This window comes from Schistocerca nitens, chromosome 5, assembly GCF_023898315.1.
Source record: "Schistocerca nitens isolate TAMUIC-IGC-003100 chromosome 5, iqSchNite1.1, whole genome shotgun sequence".
Classification (NCBI taxonomy): Eukaryota; Metazoa; Arthropoda; class Insecta; order Orthoptera; family Acrididae; genus Schistocerca; species Schistocerca nitens.
The window spans coordinates 410,764,217-410,784,014 of record NC_064618.1 but is presented as its reverse complement, the minus strand read 5'-3'; the positions used below and the strand labels follow the sequence as shown (position 1 = coordinate 410,784,014).

The following is a 19,798-nucleotide window of genomic DNA, read 5'->3' as shown; positions in this document are numbered from 1 at the left end:
TGTGTAGCTCAATATCCGATGTCCGCTCGTTTATAGCATTGTTAAGGGCGGTCACTGCGTGCCAGTGGGTTGCTACTTCCGGTGGTGCTACGCAAGGGCAGTAGCCTATCTGCAGATTCTCGGTTATCAACGACACAAACTTGACATTGTAACTTGACACATTCTCATCACAGTCACCTACTCTCAACATATACGCTGTTTTTCTTTTTTTATTTGTGACCAGGTATGATCCATTTAGTCGGCTTCTGGTACATGATATGCTACAAATTAGAGTGAGTAACACTTATTTTAGTAAATAAAAGACATACTGAATCACTGAACCACGCGCGCACACACACACACACACACCACACACACACACACACACACACACAGATATTCGGATTTAGGTTATGACAAGTTCGATATGCCTGCCATCATTGGCGATGATGTGACGCAGACGAATAGCGAAATTCTGCATGCGCCGCCGAAGTGTCGGAACATCGATGCTGTCGATGACCTCCTAAATGACTGTTTTCAGCTCAGCAATGGTTTTGGCGTTATTGCTGTACACCTTGTGTTCAGTATACCTCCCCAAAAAAGGAGTCGCATGTGTTCAGATCGGAGAATATGGCGGCCAATCGACGTGCATGCCAGTGGCGTCTGGGGACCCCAGAGCCAGAATGCGGTCCCCAAAGTGCTCCTCCAAGACATGAAATACTCTCTTCCTTCGATGGGGTCGAGCTCCGTCTTGAATGAACCACATCGTGTCAAAATCAAGGTCACTTTGGATAATGGGGATGAAACCATCTTCCAAAACCTTCATGTACCGTTCAGTAGTCACCGTGCCATTAAGGAATATCGCACAGATTATTCCGTGACTGGACATTGTGCACCACACAGTCGCCCGTTGAGGGTGAAGATATTTTTCGATCAAGAAATGCGGATCCTCAGTCCCCCAAATGCGCCAATTTTGCTTGTTGGCGAACCCATTCAAGTAAAAGTGGTCTTCGTCAGTAAACCAAACAACAATGCGCATGCTAATTCCCATCATGTCTGGCGGCCAACCGTGCAGTTTGAACGTCTTAACGCAAACCGTTAGAAGTTAAGACGATTTTATTTCATGTAGTTCAATATCTGTCACCTTGTACATTGGTTGTAAACATAGTCATTAAATCATAGTGAGTTCCGTCGTTAAAAAGTTATATACAAACATCAAACAAGTTTTGCATCACCTCGGTTCCGAGAGTTCTGTAACCTGTACAGAAAACTGGAATAGAGATCAACATAAACATCATTTCCGCCCTTTTTATTGGTCATAAAAGCCACACATTGCATGTTGTACACCACCACAAAGCGAAACCTTCAGAGGTGATGGTCCGGATTGCTGTACACACCTCTAATACCTAGTAGCTCGTCATCTTGCATTGATGCATGCCTGTATTCGTCGTGGCATACTACCCACAAGTTCATGAAGGCACTATTGGTACAGATTGTCCCACTCCTCAACGGCGATTCGGCGTAGATCCCTCAGAGTGGTTGTTGGCTCACCTCGTCGATAAACAGCCCTTTTCAATCTATCCCAGGCATGTTCAATAGGGTTCATGTCTGGAGAACATGCTGGCCACTCTAGTCGAGTGACGTCGTTATCTTAAGTCATTCACAAGATGTGCACGTTGGGGGCGCGAATTGTCGCACATGGAGACGAATGCCTCGCCAATATGCTGCCAATACGGTTGCTCTATCCGTCGGAGGATGGCATTCACATAGCATACAGCCGTTACGGCGCCTTACATGACCACCAGCGGCGTACGTCGGCCCCACATAATGCAACCCCAAAACAGCAGGGAACCTCCACCTTGCTGCACTCGCTGGACAGTGTGTCTAAGGCGTTTAGACTGACCGGGTTGCCTGTAAACACGTCTCCGACGATTGTCTGGTTGAAGGCATATGCGACTCTCATCGGTGAAGAGAACGTGATGCCAATCCTGAGCGGTCTATTCGGCATGTTGTTGGGCCCATCTGTGCCGCGCTGCATGGTGTCGTGGTTGCAAAGATGGACCTCGCCGTGGACGTCGGTAGTGAAGTTGCGCATAATACAGTCTATCGCACACAGTTTGAGTCTTAACACGACGTCCCGTGGTTGCACGAAAAGCATTATTCAACATGGTGGCGTTACTCTCAGGGTTCCTCCGAGCCATAATCCGTAGGCAGTAGTAGTACTTGGGCGGCCTGAGCAAGGCATGTCATAGACAGTTCCTGTCTCCCTCTGTATCTCCTCCATATCCGAACAACATCGCTTTGGTTCACTCCGAGACGCCCGGACACTTCCCTTGTTGAGAGCCCTTCCTGGCACAAAGTAACAATGCGGACGCGATCGAACCACGGTATCGACCGTCTAGGCATGGTTGAACTACAGACAACACGAGCAGTGTACCTCATTCCTGGTAGAATGACGAACTGATTGGCTGTCGGAGCCCCTCCGTCCAATTGGCGCTGCTCATGCATGGTTGTTTACATCTTTGGGCAGGTTTAGTGACATCTCTGAACAGTCAAAGGACAATACCCACAGTCAACGTCTGTCTTCAGACGTTCTGGGAACCGGGGTGATGCAAAACTTTTTTTGATGTGTGTAGGTGTTTATATAGTGGCATGTCATTCGTTGAAGCAGTATCTTAATCTGGCGTAAAGTTGTGACAACGTAATATACTTAACGAAGTAAAGGTGCCAACGATCGCGAAGGAAGAGAACCTATGCAATTAGGCTGCTGAGTGTGCTCAAGGGATCTCTCAGCCAACAATGCCACAAGACCTCTACTTTTTCCGTTTATTAAATCTTGAATACACCCCGCCTAGCACTACCTCTTCTTAGGCCTTCAACCATCAGGATGGTTAGCAGTAGTTCGCCATTAAATTCTCTCTTCAGCCTTCGTCTTGAGTGCTGTGTGGGCGGTGCAGCTGGTATCCTCCACGATCTGCCTAATCTATTCTAGTCTCGGTGTACCTCCTATATTTACCGCTTCTACTGTTCCTTCAATGATACTTTTAATGATACCATCTAGTCTCAGCAGATGGCTATCCATGTCTCCCTCCTGCGTCCGATTACCTTTAGGAGACAAGACTTCTATTCCTCCACTCTGTGGAGCATCTCTTCGTTTGATATCTTTTCTATCCAGAAAATCTTGAGCATTCTGCGGTAGCGTCACATGTCGAAGGTTAATACACTCCTGGAAATTGAAATAAGAACACCGTGAATTCATTGTCCCAGGAAGGGGAAACTTTATTGACACATTCCTGGGGTCAGATACATCACATGATCACACTGACAGAACCACAGGCACATAGACACAGGCAACAGAGCATGCACAATGTCGGCACTAGTACAGTGTATATCCACCTTTCGCAGCAATGCAGGCTGCTATTCTCCCATGGAGACGATCGTAGAGATGCTGGATGTAGTCCTGTGGAACGGCTTGCCATGCCATTTCCACCTGGCGCCTCAGTTGGACCAGCGTTCGTGCTGGACGTGCAGACCGCGTGAGACGACGCTTCATCCAGTCCCAAACATGCTCAATGGGGGACAGATCCGGAGATCTTGCTGGCCAGGGTAGTTGACTTACACCTTCTAGAGCACGTTGTGTGGCACGGGATACATGCGGACGTGCATTGTCCTGTTGGAACAGCAAGTTCCCTTGCCGGTCTAGGAATGGTATAACGATGGGTTCGATGACGATTTGGATGTACCGTGCACTATTCAGTGTCCCCTCGACGATCACCAGTGGTGTACGGCCAGTGTAGGAGATCGCTCCCCACACCATGATGCCGGGTGTTGGCCCTGTGTGCCTCGGTCGTATGCAGTCCTGATTGTGGCGCTCACCTGCACGGCGCCAAACACGCATACGACCATCATTGGCACCAAGGCAGAAGCGACTCTCATCGCTGAAGACGACACGTCTCCATTCGTCCCTCCATTCACGCCTGTCGCGACACCACTGGAGGCGGGCTGCACGATGTTGGGGCGTGAGCGGAAGACGGCCTAACGGTGTGCGGGAACGTAGCCCAGCTTCATGGAGACGGTTGCGAATGGTCCTCGCCAATACCCCAGGAGCAACAGTGTCCCTAATTTGCTGGGAAGTGGCGGTGCGGTCCCCTACGGCACTGCGTAGGATCCTACGGTCTTGGCGTGCATCCGTGCGTCGCTGCGGTCCGGTCCCAGGTCGACGGGCACGTGCACCTTCCGCCGACCACTGGCGACAACATCGATGTACTGTGGAGACCTCACGCCCCACGTGTTAAGCAATTCGGCGGTACGTCCACCCGGCCTCCCGCATGCCCACTATACGCCCTCGCTCAAAGTCCGTCAACTGCACATACGGTTCACGTCCACGCTGTCGCGGCATGCTACCAGTGTTAAAGACTGCGATGGAGCTCCGTATGCCACGGCAAACTGGCTGACACTGACGGCGGCGGTGCACAAATGCTGCGCAGCTAGCGCCATTCGACGGCCAACACCGCGGTTCCTGGTGTGTCCGCTGTGCCGTGCGTGTGATCATTGCTTGTACAGCCCTCTCGCAGTGTCCGGAGCAGGTATGGTGGGTCTGACACACCGGTGTCAATGTGTTCTTTTTTCCATTTCCAGGAGTGTATTTTACGTTTTTCTGCTTCTCCGAGAGTCCACTACTTCCATTAAACTGACAAGAAAACTATTTTCCCTTGTTGCCATACATTTTGCAGTCTTTAAAAACACCGATGTGAGAAGTTCCACGACCATTTAGTGTTGTTTATTGCACAGAGCTCTAACTAAATAAAACTCCCAGAGCGGAGAAAATCTCCGACCCAGCCGGGAATCGAACCCGGGCTCTTAGGATTGTCAGGGTTGACATTCTGTCGCGCTGACCACTTTTTTTTTCGCTTTCGCTCGTTGCATCTGCTCGGGGCGGACGTCGTAAGACACCCGTTTAAGTTCGTCGGCTGAGCGGTTCTAGGCGCTTCAGTGTGGAACCGCGTGACCGCTACTGTCGCAGGTTCGAATCCTGCCTCGGGCATGGATGTGTGTGATGTCCTTAGGTTAGTTAGGTTTAAGTAGTTCTATGTTCTAGGGGACTGATCTCAGATGTTAAGTCCCATAGTGCTCAGAGCCATTTGAACCATCTTTTAAGTTCGTCGTTGATCGATTAACTCATTTTTTTATTATTATAGAGAGCAGCTAACCCTCTGACCGAACACGCTGAGCTACCGTGTCGTCCACTCAGCTACCGGGGGCGGACAGAGCTCTATCTTGCGAGACAGGAATGGGCGCAAGATTAGGATTGAATCTGAGGAGAGACAACATTTCGTTTCGTACAGCGGTGAATTAGGATTCGGGCTTTACACAGTTTCACATTTCAGACTCATAACAAAAAAACACGTAGGATACTATTGCAACAATTCAATGAGGTTGACTGCAACTTTGTATTTTTCTAACATGCTTTTTTGATGACAGATGTGGACTACAGACACTAAACCCAGCGAGGGTGAGCGTCCATCATATGCAGATTCAGGAATAACGACTATCGCTTGAAAAGAACAAGAAGAATGGGAACCGTTCCAAAAGCCAGCAGAAAGCAAAGACATGAACTGAACAAGCGGACTCTGTTTGCACAACGACACAGATGCATATTTAACTTTCTACTGGCTACGAGATCGTTGTTTCTCATCAGGATTCCAGTACATCAACAAGGGAACCATGAAGTGTTTAGATGTTAGTGTTTATCGACCTGTCTAGGTCGACTGAATGTACATTCGGTTTGAGACTTCTCTTCGACAGTTCCGGCAAGAGATACGTGAAATATCGTAGATACGTGAAATATCGTACTACATTCTGGTAAAGAGTGGGGGAATAAAAGCACGAAGAATCCAGTAGTATAGTCTGTCCCAAGGAATATGAGCTCATTAGACTGTTCATTCGATTCAACAGGTACTGTAATTCTTTCACATTTTCACTGAGGGTAGCAATGCCATTGGCGAATCTTGTCGGGGATATTTTTATTTTAAATTTTAATGCCACTCTGAATCTTTCTTTTGTTTCCTTCAGTGCTTGGGGAGAGACTGTTTTCCTGTCTTATATTCTTTTTAATTTGAGCACTTTGTTCTTGAGCTTTGATTCTTATTGTTCCGTCTTCTTTCACGCATATGTTGTATACAAGGGTTGTCTAGAAAGTAAGTTCCGATCGGTCGCGAAATGGAAGCCACTGGGAAAATCCTAGTATGCCCGTCAATCGTGTCGTGTCGCTCTTTTCAGTTTTGAGTGAACAGTGAGCACGTAAAGATGCGTAGGGAATAGCATCTCCCGCCAAGTATGAGGACCTGGTTAGAGACTTCGCCTGTGTCATGCAGCGCACATAACACAACTGTCGAGCAGTTCCTTCCTCATGTCAATTGTCGGCCGCACACTGCAGGGGCAATGAAGACGCTCCTGCAGCGTTTCCGATGAGAAGTGTTTGATCACCCACAGCACAGTCCGTACTTGGCTTCCCTTGAGTCTCATCTCTGCTCACAAGAACCGCTGGCTATGAAGAGAAACGTTTTCCTTTGACAACGAGCTGCAGACCAGTGCAGATAACTGCCCGAAAGCACAGGTGGCTGCTTTCTATGACGAGGGTATTGGAAAGTTGATACAACACCACGACAGAACTCTAAGTTGGAGCGGCTACTATGTAGAGAAGGAGATGGAAGGTGTACCTAACTGTTGAAAATAAAACGTTTCTGGTTTTCACTGTAGTTTCCATTTCGCTACCGATCGGATCTTACTTTCTAACCACCCTCGTATTACACGTCTTACAGATCGAATTCTTGTGGACAACATATAGCTGAATAATTTCCTCATGCCTGTCACAAAATAACTGTTGTTTCCAGAAATACGAGTATTTATTCACATTCTTTAAAAGTTTACCTTCTGTGAAATCAGGGAGGTTATTGTTTAGGGTACGCAAGAGAAAAGACATTACTTTAGATAATGAGGAGCTCTTGTAAATATTTTTTTTCTTTTTATTAATTTCATTTTAAAATGTCTTATTACTATAAATGTATTTTTGTAAACTGGAATTAAAATTGGGAAAGGGGGAGGGGGTGGGTACAGCTTAAGATATTAATAGGGTACTGGAAAAAATACGGAACATAATGGAAAAGTTGGCCTAAGCCTAAAGCTTGATCAGATAAATTTTGACAACAAGAATAAAGACTAATGTGGAGATAGACGGAAACGTTATTCAGGAAGTCGATCAACATAGATTTTTAGGATCTCTGATAACAAAGAGTTGCTCCTGTACTGAGAACATAGGAAGAGAGGTACAGCTTGAAAAAAACTACTACAATTGCGTTAAGCAAATTTAAAAAAAAAATGAAACTGTCACTACCGACAAAAGTAAAAATGCCTGAAACTTTGATCCTTCCCACATGGCAATGAGTCGTGGACAATGAGAAAAGTGCATTACAAGAAGATTGTTTCTTTTGAAATATGGATTTGGAGAATGATCTTGAGAATTTCAAGGGTGAAATAGTAAGAATAAAATAAAAAAAATGTGTTTGTGGAGACCAAGAAACTGCAGATGAAAATTATGGTATATGATATTTCAAGGCGTATCGCGAGAGTTGAAAACGGACTGGTAAAAGCTGTAATGTTCCCAAGAACAGAAAGAAGGGGAACCAAGGAGAAGTTGGATAGTGGACAGCAAAGAAAGCTCCGGAACGAACCTGCAAGAACTGAGGATCCAAACAACATCTAAGAGTGCGGAGAGGGACATCGTTTGTATCACCAAGAGTCTGAGATGATTTGATAGGTCAATGAAAAATGAAATGATCATATGGTATTGTTGGCCGAGAGGTTCCATTCGGGTTCGGCCGCCAAGTGCAAGTCTTATTTCAGCTGGTGCCACATTGGGCGACTTCTGGCCAACGACAGGGATGAAATGATGAGGCCAACACAACACCCAGTTCACGAGTGGAGAAAATCTGCAACCCGGCCGGGAACCGAACCCGGGTCCAGTGCATGGGAGGTTAGTACGTTACCAACCAGCTAAGCAAGTGAGTGATAGATCGATAACACGAGACGTATTCGGAAAGTAGGGTCCAATCAGGCGCGAAATGGAAACCACCGCGAAAATTCGATAGAACTTTTCACAGATGTATTGGGCGGTGTCTTTATTGTGCCATTCAATCGTTTCACGTCGGTATTTTCAGTTCAGAGCGCAAACTGATCATGTAGAAATGCCTGAAACAATGTCTCCTGCCAAGTAAGTGGCTCTGGTGAGAGATTTCGCCTGAAGCTATGCAGTCCACATAACATAAATGTCATGCGTTTCTTTCTTCAAGACAATTTTCAGCCGCATTCTGCAGGGGGCAATGAAGACGCTCCTGCAGCTTTTTTCCGTGCAAAGTGTTTGATACCCACAATGCAGCCCTTAATTGGCTCCCTCCGTTGTTCATCTCTGCTCATGTGACCCACTGGCTACGATGACAACAGTTGGCAGAAACAACGAAAGGCGGACCAGCGTAGAGAATTGGCGGAAAGCACAGGCGGCTACTTTCTGTGACAAGGGTATCGGAAAGTTTGTACAACGCCACGAGAAATGTCAAAGTCAGAGCGGCGACTGTTTAGAGAGGTAGCTAAAAGGTGTGGCTAACTGTTGCGGATAAAAAATTTTTGGTATGGTTTTCATTTCGCGACTGATCAGACCTTACTTTCCGAACAGCCCTCTTAATATAACAAATTTCTGTAGTTGCAAACGTATAATTAAATCAAAGAGTTGAATGTATAAATAAGCATGTTTGTAACGAGAGTTCAAAAATGGTTCAAATGGCTCTGAGCACTATGGGACTTAACATCTGTGGTCATCAGTCCCCTAGAACTTAGAACTACTTAAACCTAACTAACCTAAGGACATCACACACATCCATGCCCGAGGCAGGATTCGAACCTGCGACCGTAGCGGTCACGCGGTTCCATACTGAAGCGCCTAGAACCGCACGTAACGAGAGTTTGCGAAGACGATGGTGGGCATTGATAATGGGAGTTTGGCTTGCGGACGTAGTGTTATGTCTCAATAATCGCACTACAATCCAACAGGTAGCCAAATTTAATGTCACTAAGTTTCTGATTTTGAGCTCTCTATTGTCATAGTAAACGAGTGTTTTGTTTGGCTTTGGAGAAGAGTAGAGGGTCGAACGGTGAATTAAATCAATTTTATTGGTCATGTTTCGTTGGAGACTTAAATCATGTGTTAATCAGCAGATTTAAATAACATAACATAGGCCGGGAGATACGGGAAGATTTCAATTAGATTACATCATGGTCAGACAGAGATTCCGAAATCAGATACTGGACTGTAAGGCGTACCCAGGAGCACATATAGACTCAGATCACAATATAGTAGTGATGAAGAGTAGGCTGAAGTTCAAGACATTAGTCAGGAAGAATCAATACGCAAAGAAGTGGGATACGGAAGTATTAAGAAATGACGAGATACGTTTGAAGTTCTCTAACGCTATAGATACAGCAATAAGGAATAGCGCAGTAGGCAGTACAGTTGAAGAGGAATGGACATCTCTAAAAAGGGCCATCACAGAAGTTGGGAAGGAGAACATAGGTACAAAGAAGGTAGCTACGAAGAAACCACGGGTAACAGAAGAAATACTTCAGTTGATTGATGAAAGGAGGAAGTACAAACATGTTCCGGGAAAATCAGGAATACAGAAATACAAGTCGCTGAGGAATGAAATAAATAGGAAGTGCAGGGAAGCTAAGACGAAATGGCTGCAGGAAAAATGTGAAGACATCGAAAAAGATATGATTGTCGGAAGGACAGACTCAGCATACAGGAAAGTCAAAACAACCTTTGGTAACATTAAAAGCAACGGTGGTAACATTAACAAGGGGAGGCCGCCAATTGTGAAATTCAGATTCGATTCATACTGCGCATAATAAAAGCTCATGGCCAGAGGTGTAATGTGGCAAAGCACCAAGATGCACTTCTCAGCCGTTGTCGAGAAAATTGACAGTTAAAAGAAACCGTTGCGGTGAAATACTCTCTACGATTAATAATTTTCTACATTTTTTATTATTAGCTTTTTGTAATTCAAATATATTAATGAATTGCTTATACATGTTGAAGGCGGATCGCTCTCCAATTGTACCGCCTCCATTTTTGCGTTTGTTTAACAGGGTGTACCAAAACTGTCACGTCCGCACTGATTTTCGACGATGTTATATAACTTGCGCTAGGGACCGCATCTACCTTCTTGCGAAGTTAGCAGGCAACTACGCTGTTATGCGGCGGCTCGTTTCGGCCCATTCAACATCTGTCCTTCAAGTGTAACGAGCGAGTAACGGAGTTTATATTTCATACCTGCCACAGCAAATTTGTGTTCGTGGGGTTTCTATTCTAATTCGAACGTCTGACATACGCTATACGTATTCGTTTCGGAATATCGTTTCTATGTCTTCCGTTAACTATACGTGGTTGACATTATGAAGACAATTAATAACATTTGTGAAATACAACTTTGTTTGCGGAAAACATAATGATGTTCGAAGTCGCCAGTTTTTCCACGACAAACGACTTTCAACAACTTATTATATGCATAATTGTTGCAACAGATTACCGGGAATTTTATATATATATATATATATATATATATATATATATATATATATATATATGTGTGTGTGTGTGTGTGTGTGTGTGTGTGTATATACACACATTTGAATTACAAAAAACAAATACAAAAAAAAGTTGCATGGCGCGAGATTCGATCCGGCGATCTTTGGATTACGAACCCGAGCGCTTACCGCTGCGCCACGACGCTGTAGAAAATTATTAATCGTAGAGAGTATTTCACCACAATCGTTTCTTTTAACTGTCGATTTTCTCGACAACGACTGAGAAGTGCATCTTGGTGCTTTGCCACATTACACCTCTGGCCATGTGTTTTTATTATGCGCAGTATGAATTGAATCTGAATTTCCCAATTGGCGGCCTCCCCTTGTAAGAGCGCAACGGGAATTCCACTGTTAAATGCAGAGGAGAGAGCAGATTGGTGGAAAGAATACACTGAAAGCCTCTATGAGGGTGAAGATTTGTCTGATGTGATAGAAGAAGAAACAGGAGTCGATTTAGAAGAGATAGGGGATCCAGTATTAGAATCGGAATTTAAAAGAGCTTTGGAGGACTTACGGTCAAATAAGGCAGAAGGGATAGATAACATTCCATCAGAATTTCTAAAATAATTGGGGGAAGTGGCAACAAAACGACTATTCACGTTGGTGTGTAGAATATATGAGTCTGGCGACATACCATCTGACTTTCGGAAAAGCATCATCCACACAATTCCGAAGACGGCAAGAGTTGACAATTGCGAGAATTATCGCACAACCAGCTTAACAGCTCATGCATTGAAGCTGCTTACAAGAATAATATACAGAAGAATGGAAAAGAAAATTGAGAATGCGCTAGGTGACGATCAGTTTAGCTTTAGGAAAAGTAAAGGGACGAGAGAGGCAATCCTGACGTTACGGCTAATAATGGAAGCAAGGCTAAAGAAAAATCAAGACACTTTCATAGAATTTGTCGACCTGGAAAAAGCGTTCGACAATATAAAATGGTGCAAGCTGTTCGAGATTCTGAAAAAAGTAGGGGTAAGCTATAGTGAGAGACGGGTCATATACAATATGTACAACAACCAAGAGGGAATAATAAGAGTGGACGATCAAGAACGAAGTGCTCGTATTAAGAAGGGTGTAAGACAAGGCTGTAGCCTTTCGCCCCTACTCTTCAATCTGTACATCGAGGAAGCAATGATGGAAATAAAAGAAAGGTTCAGGAGTGGAACTAAAACACAAGGTGAAAGGATATCAATGATACGATTCGCTGATGACATTGCTGTCCTGAGTGAAAGTGAAGAAGAACTAAATGATCTGCTGAACGGAATGAACAGTCTAATGAGTACACAGTATGGTTTGGGAGTAAATCGGAGAAAGACGAAGGTAGTGAGAAGTAGTAGAAATGAGAACAGCGAGAAACTTAACATCAGAATTGATGGTCACGAAGTCAATGAAGTTAAGGAATTCTGCTACCTAGGCAGTAAAATAACCAATGACGGACGGAGCAAGGAGGACATAAAAAGCAGACTCGCTATGGCAAAAAAGGCATTTCTGGCCAAGAGAAGTCTACTAATATCAAATACCGGCCTTAATTTGAGGAAGAAATTTCTGAGGATGTACGTCTGGAGTACAGCATTGTATGGTAGTGAAACATGGACTGTGGGAAAACCGGAACAGAAGAGAATCGAAGCATTTGAAACGTGGTGCTATAGACGAATGTTGAAAATTAGGTGGACTGACAAGGTAAGGAATGAGGAGGTTCTACGCAGAATCGGAGAGGAAAGGAATCTGTGGAAAACACTGATAAGGAGAAGGGACAGGATGATAGGACATCTGCTAAGACATGAGGGAATGACTTCCATGGTACTAGAGGGAGCTGTAGAGGGCAAAAACTATAGAGGAAGACAGAGATTGGAATACGTCAAGCAAATAATTGAGGACGTAGGTTGCAAGTGCTACACTGAGACGAAGAGGTTGGCACAGGAAAGGAATTCGTGGCGGGCCGCATCAAACCAGTCAGTAGACTGATGACAAAAAAAAAAAAAAAAAAAAAACATAGAAGTCAAGTTTAGGCCAAAGTCTACAAAAACGGTCAATTTCTAGTTTAAAAAATATATAGAACAATCGACTTTGTTACACAATCCATCCTAACAAGTTGACAAGTTCTTGCGATTTCAAGATAATTTTGTGGCGCTGAATACATATATAATGAAGCTTATTAAGTCGTTGGCGATCGCTAGTAATAACTACGTTTTAATGAGTAGGTAACGTGACTATTGCCCTTATGGCTCACTGGCTATTTGATGATCACACTGTGTCAAAACTATGGATTTCGGCGGGGTTTTATTTGTGTGATAGGATGAAGAGCTACTTCGAAATTAATGTTTGCGCTTTTTACATGCACCTACCAGTTGACAATGGACGATTTTCGCTAGCTGACCGTGAATTGAAGTAAAGTCTCTAATATAGTCATGGTGATTTAAAATTCTGCAGAATCTTCTTCAGTGCTAGTACTACAGCTGCTGCAATTACAGTGTTTAACTTTTCTGTCTTTTAGCCAATAAACACTTAACCTCTGTCATGGGTATTCCCGTTGGATCTGTCCTCTCTACTTCTAATTGCAACACACTGTACTGTGCCGCCACTTGGCAAGAGCTTTCGTGCTATTATTAACAATCCTGATTTTCAGAAATGGGAGAAACCTTTGACAATCTTGTGAAACCAGTAACCCTTCGTGCAGCTCTGTCGGAGTACTGGGAACCTATGTAGTTCAAACTATGACCATCATAGAGACAACTGAGCTCGTCAGCTTAGTATTGCCGAGAAAAACGGAGCATGCTGCTCTACATCTACATCTATAGTGATACTCAGCAAATCACACGTAAGTGTCTGGCGGAGGGTTCATAAAACCACCTTCATTATTATTCTCTGTTATTCAACTCTCGCACAGCAAGCGGAAAAAACGAACACCTGTACCTTTCCGTGCGAGCTCTGATTGCCCTTATTTTATTATTATGATCGTTTCTCCCTTTATGTGGGTCGGCGTTAGTGAAATATTTTCACGTTCCGAGAAGAAAGTTGGTGACTGAAATTTCGTGAGGAGATCCCGCCCCAACGAAAAACGCCTTTGTTTTAATGATGTCCACCCCAAATCCTGTATCATGTTTGTGACACTCTCTCTCCTGTTTCTCGATAACACGAAACGTACTGTTCTTCTCTGAACTTTCTCGGTGCACTCCGTTAATCATATCTGGTAAGGATCTCACGCCGCGCAGCAGTCCTCCAAAAGAGGATGGACAAGCGTAGTGTAGGCAGTCTCTTTAGTAGATCTGTTGCATCTTCCAAGTCTTCTGCCAACAAAACGCAGTTGTAATTAGGCTATTTAGGTTTTTACGCTGGTAACGCCACGTAGCGCTCTGTATGAAAATCACTGACTGTGCTGTGTGCAGTCTGTGGCTGGTTGGACTCATTGTTGGAATATTCGCTATTTTAGTGTTGGGCAGTTGCATGTGAACAGCGCGTAGCGTTGGGCAGTTGGAGGTGAGCCGCCAGCAGCAGTGGATGTGGGGAGAGCGATGGCAGAATTTTTAGAGATTACTGTAAGCGGACGACCTGGACGTGTGTCCGCCAGAAAAAGGAAATTTTTAAAGATGGATGTGATGAATTGATAGATATGTATATGATAACATTTGAACGTTATTAAGGTAAATACACTGTTTGTTCTCTATCAAAATCTTTCATTTGCTAACTATGCCTATCAGTAGTTAGTGCCTTCAGTAGTTAGAATCTATTATTTAGCTGGCAGTATTGGCGCTCGCTGTGTTGTAGTAGTTCGAGTAACGAAGATTTTTGTGAGGTAAGTGATTCATGAAAGGTATAGGTTATTATTAGTCTGGGCCATTCTTTTGTGGGGAAAAGTCAGACTGCGTTGCGCTAAAAATATTGTGTCAGTTTAGTGATGATCAGAATAAGTAAAGAGAGAAATGTCTGTGTACGTTCAGTTTTGCTCAGCTGTTTGAAAATCAAATAACGTAAGAGGTTTTCCAGCACTGTCGTTTCACAGTCTTCGGTTCACCTTCCTCACAACATTTTCTGTGTGCTCTTTCCAATTTAAGTTGTTCGTAATTGTAATTCCTAGGTATTTATTTGAATTAACGGCCTTTAGATTTGACTGATTTATTGTGTAACCGAAGTTTAATGGATTCCTTTTAGCACTCATGTGGGTGATCTCACACTTTCCATAATTTAGGGTCAACTGCCAAGTTTCGCACTATTCCGATATCTTTTCTAAATCGTTTTGCAATTTGTTTTGATCTTCTGGTGACTTTACAAGACGATAAACGACAGCTCATTTGCAAACAACCTAAGATGGCTACTCAGATTGTCTCCTAAACTGTGTTTATAGAGATGGAACAGCAGAGGGCCTACAACGCTACCCTGAGGAAAGTCAGAAATCACTTCTGCTTTACTCGATGACTTTCCGTCGATCGCTACTATTTGTTACTTCTCTGACAGGAAATCACGAATCCAGTCGCATAACTGAGACGATATTCCATAAGCACGCAATTTGCTTACAAACCGACTGTGAGGTACATTGTCAAAAGCCTTCTAGTAATCTAGAAATATGGAATCAATTTGAAGTCCCTTGTCGATAGTACTGAACGCCTCCTGTGAGTGTTTTGTGTTTCACAAGAAAGATGTTTTCTAAATCTGTGTTGATTGTGTGCCAATAGACCGTTCTGTTCTAGGTAATTCACGATGTTCGAACACAATATATGTTCCAAAATCCTGTTGCACATCGCTGTTAATGATGTGAGCCTGTAATTTAGTGGATTGCCTTTCTTGAATATTGGTTGGACCCGTGCAACTGCCCAGTCTTTGGGTAAGGATCTTTCGTCAAGCGAGCGGTTTTATATGATTGTGAAGTATGCATCAGCATACTCTGAAGGGAACCTAATTCTTATATATAACCCGCACTGGAAGACATGCATTTGTTAAGTGATTTAAGTTGCTTCACTACTCCGAGGATACTTCTAATTTACTCATGTTGGCAGCTATTCTTGATACGAATTCTACTATATTTACCTCATCTTCTTTGGTGAAGGAATTTTGGAAGGCTTTGTTTAGTAACTCTGCTTTAGCAGCACTGTCATCGATAGTACTTCAGTTGCTACCGCGCAGAGAAGGCATTGATGGTATGAAACGATCCAATTACTATTTTATTCCGGTTGCCGCTCTTGTTCTTCACATACGACCAGAATTTCTTTGGATATTCTGCCAGGTTTCAAAAATTCGTTGTGGAAACTATTGTAAACATCTCGCACTGAAGTTCGCGATAAATTTCGAGTTTCTGTAAAAGATCGCCAATCTTGAAGATTTTGCGTTTAAATTTGACAGGGTTTTTTCGTTGTTTCTCCAACAGTGTTCTGACCTGTTTTATATACCATTGAGGATCAACTCGGTCATTTGTTAATTTGTTTCGTATAAATCTCTCAATAGCTGTCGATAATATTTCTTTGAATTCTAACCACAACTGGTCTACACTCACATTGTTATTTCGGAAGGGTTGGAGATTGTCTCCCGGGAAGGCGTCAAGTGAACTTTTATCAGTTTTTTTTTAATGGATATATTTTGGATTTGGGAGTTACGGTATTCAGTCTCGCTACGACAACCCTATGTTCACCAATCCCTGTATGCGTTTTGATGCTTTTTATTTGCTCAGAATTGTTTGTTGCCAAAGGGTCAAGGGTGTTTTCACAACCGTTTATTATTCAAGTGAGCTCATGAACTAAACGCTCGAAATAATTTTCAGAGAATGAATTTAGCACAATTTCGTATGTTTTTTTATGTGTATCTCCGTATTTAAACATGTATTTTCGCTAACATATGAGGGTACATTGAAGCCAACACCAACTATAATTGTATGTGTCGGGTAACTGTTAGACTCAAGTTTTCTTTGAACCTTTCAGCAATTGTATCATCTGAGTTGAGAGGACGATGAAACGATCCAATTACTATTTTATTCCGGTTGCCAAGAATGACCTCTGTCCATACTAACTCGAAGGAACTATCTACCTCAGTTCCGGTACAAGATAAGCTACGAGTACTTCTAACAGCAATAAACACGCCACCGCCAGTAGTATTTAGCATGTCCTCTCTGAACAAAGTTAGGTCTTTCGCAAAAATTTCGGCTGAAATTACTTCCGGTTTGAGCTAATTTCAGTGCCTATAACGATTTGAGCATCAGTGCTTTCTTTTAGCGCTTGGAACTCCGGGAGTTTTCCAACATAGTTACGACGATCTACAACCGTTATACCGATGGTTCCTAGATCTACGTTCTCCTTTATTCGTTCTGCACCCTTTGCGACTGAAGCTCTTTTTGTGTTTCCCCGTGACTCTCGACCCTAAAACACCGCCCAGTCGACACCACACCGCCCCCGCTACCGCTGTAGCTGCCTCCTTCGTGTAATGGACTCATGACTTATTCAGCTGAACCCGGAATCCCGCCACGCTATGGCGGAAGTCGAGGAATCTTCAGCCTACATGGTCGCGGAACCGTATGAGCCTCTGATTCAGACCATCCTCTCGGCTTTATACTAGAAGTCCGCAATATGTCCTGTCGACTACGTGCACATGGTGAGATGTTTTCATCTCGCAAGCAAGACTGACAGCCTTTATCTCTTCTGATAGCCGCTAGAAACTAGAAAAAGAATCTCTTCTAATCCAGTGCGACACACGTCATTCGTACCAACGTGAGCTGCCACCTGCATTGGCTGCAGCCTGTACTCTTCGTGGCATCTGGAAGGACCCGTTCCACGTCTGGAATGATTCCACTCAGAATACACGCGGATTGCACATTGGCTTTCTTCCCCTCCTCGCAGCAATGTCTCAAAGGGCCTCCATAACATGTCTAATATTTGAGCACCCAACTACCAACTATCCCATTCTCAGTGATTGCGTGGATCTTGCTGTCTGAGAGGTTTCCTCTGACATCTGGCTGAGGGACAGTGTCAGCCCAGAAAGCACCTGGAACCTGTTCGTCAGAGTAATCGGGGAGGCCTTACGTTCGGCCGCCCAGGAAGTCTTTTGTAGCACGCCACGTCATGAGGTCATGAGGCGAACTCCCACTCGTCCACGAGTGACAGGTCAACCTCAGTGCGAGCTGGTTCATTGGTGCGGTCCAATCGGCAGAATCGTGGTTCGTGCTGGACATCCATTGGATCCCCACGGCCCACCCTCAAAAGTGATGCCCATCTACTGAGGCCTCGAGTTGTGCAAAGCCAAACAAAACCTGGAGCTGAGAGGAAAGTGTCACTAACTCGGCTTGCACCTGCGCACAGCAATCACATTGCACCCGCACATAGCGTTCACGGTCCCTAACGATACTATCGACCACGTCTTCCAGAAAACTAGTGTATTTAGTCGGTCAGTTACATGTTGCTTGGGTCAGTTTTTCGATAGATCGTTATGAACTGCAATGAGTTAATTTACAGGTCTTTAGTTTTATTAACATGATCGAATTCTGAACATTTACAGATAAGTTCACGCAACAGAAAAAATATTTGGTTTAGTAACAGAAGTAAGTACCTTATGTTTTTGAACTAAATAAACTAACAAGTGAAAAAAATCTTCAGTGGAACAGTAAGGGTTGCCCAGAATGAACTTTCATTGCTAAATTTCAAATACAGTATTGCTTTCTAGCAGTTAACTTTCTGTCTGTTATTTAGTGTCTCTCGGCAATTGTTCAAGGATTTTCATAACAGCGTTATCCACCCCTTTGTAAGAAAAAGTAAAATTATGTAATGAACTTTTTTTAATTTAGTAATTTTGGACGTCGTTATTCGTTCTGAATTCCGATGGAACATTTACAAGAAACTTCGTGATAGAAAATATTTACTGCGATAGAGTAGTTAAATTACACAATGCCTTACATAATTGTCTAGAAGACGATCGTGGATAAGCATCACATATTATAATCATGACATACGTTTGTGCAATGGAAATTATATGTCTTTAAGATTACGCACTGGTATCCCAGAAAAGGACATTATTTTGCTGATTTGGTTCTCTACAAGACTTACGGTGACAATAAATTGTAAAAGAGGCTGAAATGAGTGTTTAAGGGTCTCTGACATGCTTCTTCCACTTTAAATTTTCGTCAATTTGTAAATGCAAAGGTTTTTTTAAAAAATGGCTCTGAGCACTATGGGACTTAACATCTATGGTCATCAGTCCCCTAGAACTTAGAACTACTTAAGCCTAACTAACCTAAGGACATCACACAACAGCCAGCCATCACGAGGCAGAGAAAATCCCTGACCCCGCCGGGAATCGAACCCGGGAACCCGGGCGTGGGAAGCGAGAACGCTACCGCACGACCACGAGCTGCGGGCAAAGGTTTTTAAGATTCCGCTTTACGTACTAACTCATCCCCATTCTCCATACAGGGTGTCCCACAAATGTTGCGACAAACTTCAAGGGGTTGTGGAGGGTGACTTGAGAAACAAATGGAGGATAGAAACCCGTGTCCAGAAACGTTACTCAACGACGCTACAGAGCGTCGAAGTTATAGGCGCCAGCACTTGCCACCCTTTCGGCAGAAAATGCGACTGTGTACGCTGACGGACTTTAGGCGGCACGTCTCGCAACTTGCAACGTTGTTTGTTATTCAGTGAAGATTGGGTCTAATATTGAACCTTGTGGTACTTAAAAAATAATTTCTCTCCCTCCTCCTGCCTCTGTCCCCACATCCCCTCCCCCTCCTCCAAAAAGAACTAGAAACTGCTCATGCTCATGTCATTGATAAAGAACTAATTCTGCTTCTTTTGTATGAAATGACAGACCATTTAGATGTACAAGAAAAAAGATTGATCCGATAACCTAGTGAAGCTTCAACAATGATTTCCCTTCCTCGCTTCCCCCGTCCTCTCCTCCCCAAAAAGTCACAAAATGCTCACTTTCATGTCAGTGAGAAAGAGCTAATTCCTCTTGATATGTATTGAATGATAGACCATTTAAAAATATGAGAAAGAAGATTGGACCTAATATTGAACTTCGTGAAGCTCAACTAATGATTTCCTTTGCTACGTCAGAAAAAATTCATGCTTGTATTAATGACACAATGTTCCACAAAAAAACTGAGGCTCCTACAGCGTTGCACGATTGTAGAAGACTACAGGCTGGA

At 43.7% G+C, this 19,798-nt stretch overlaps 1 protein-coding gene across 3 annotated transcripts in view; it reads right to left on the bottom strand.

Annotated features, from left to right (window-relative positions):
- Nucleotides 1-19,798, bottom strand: part of LOC126259995 (SPARC-related modular calcium-binding protein 2) — an 860,600-nt gene that overhangs the window by 270,865 nt on the left and 569,937 nt on the right. The window lies entirely within an intron of this gene.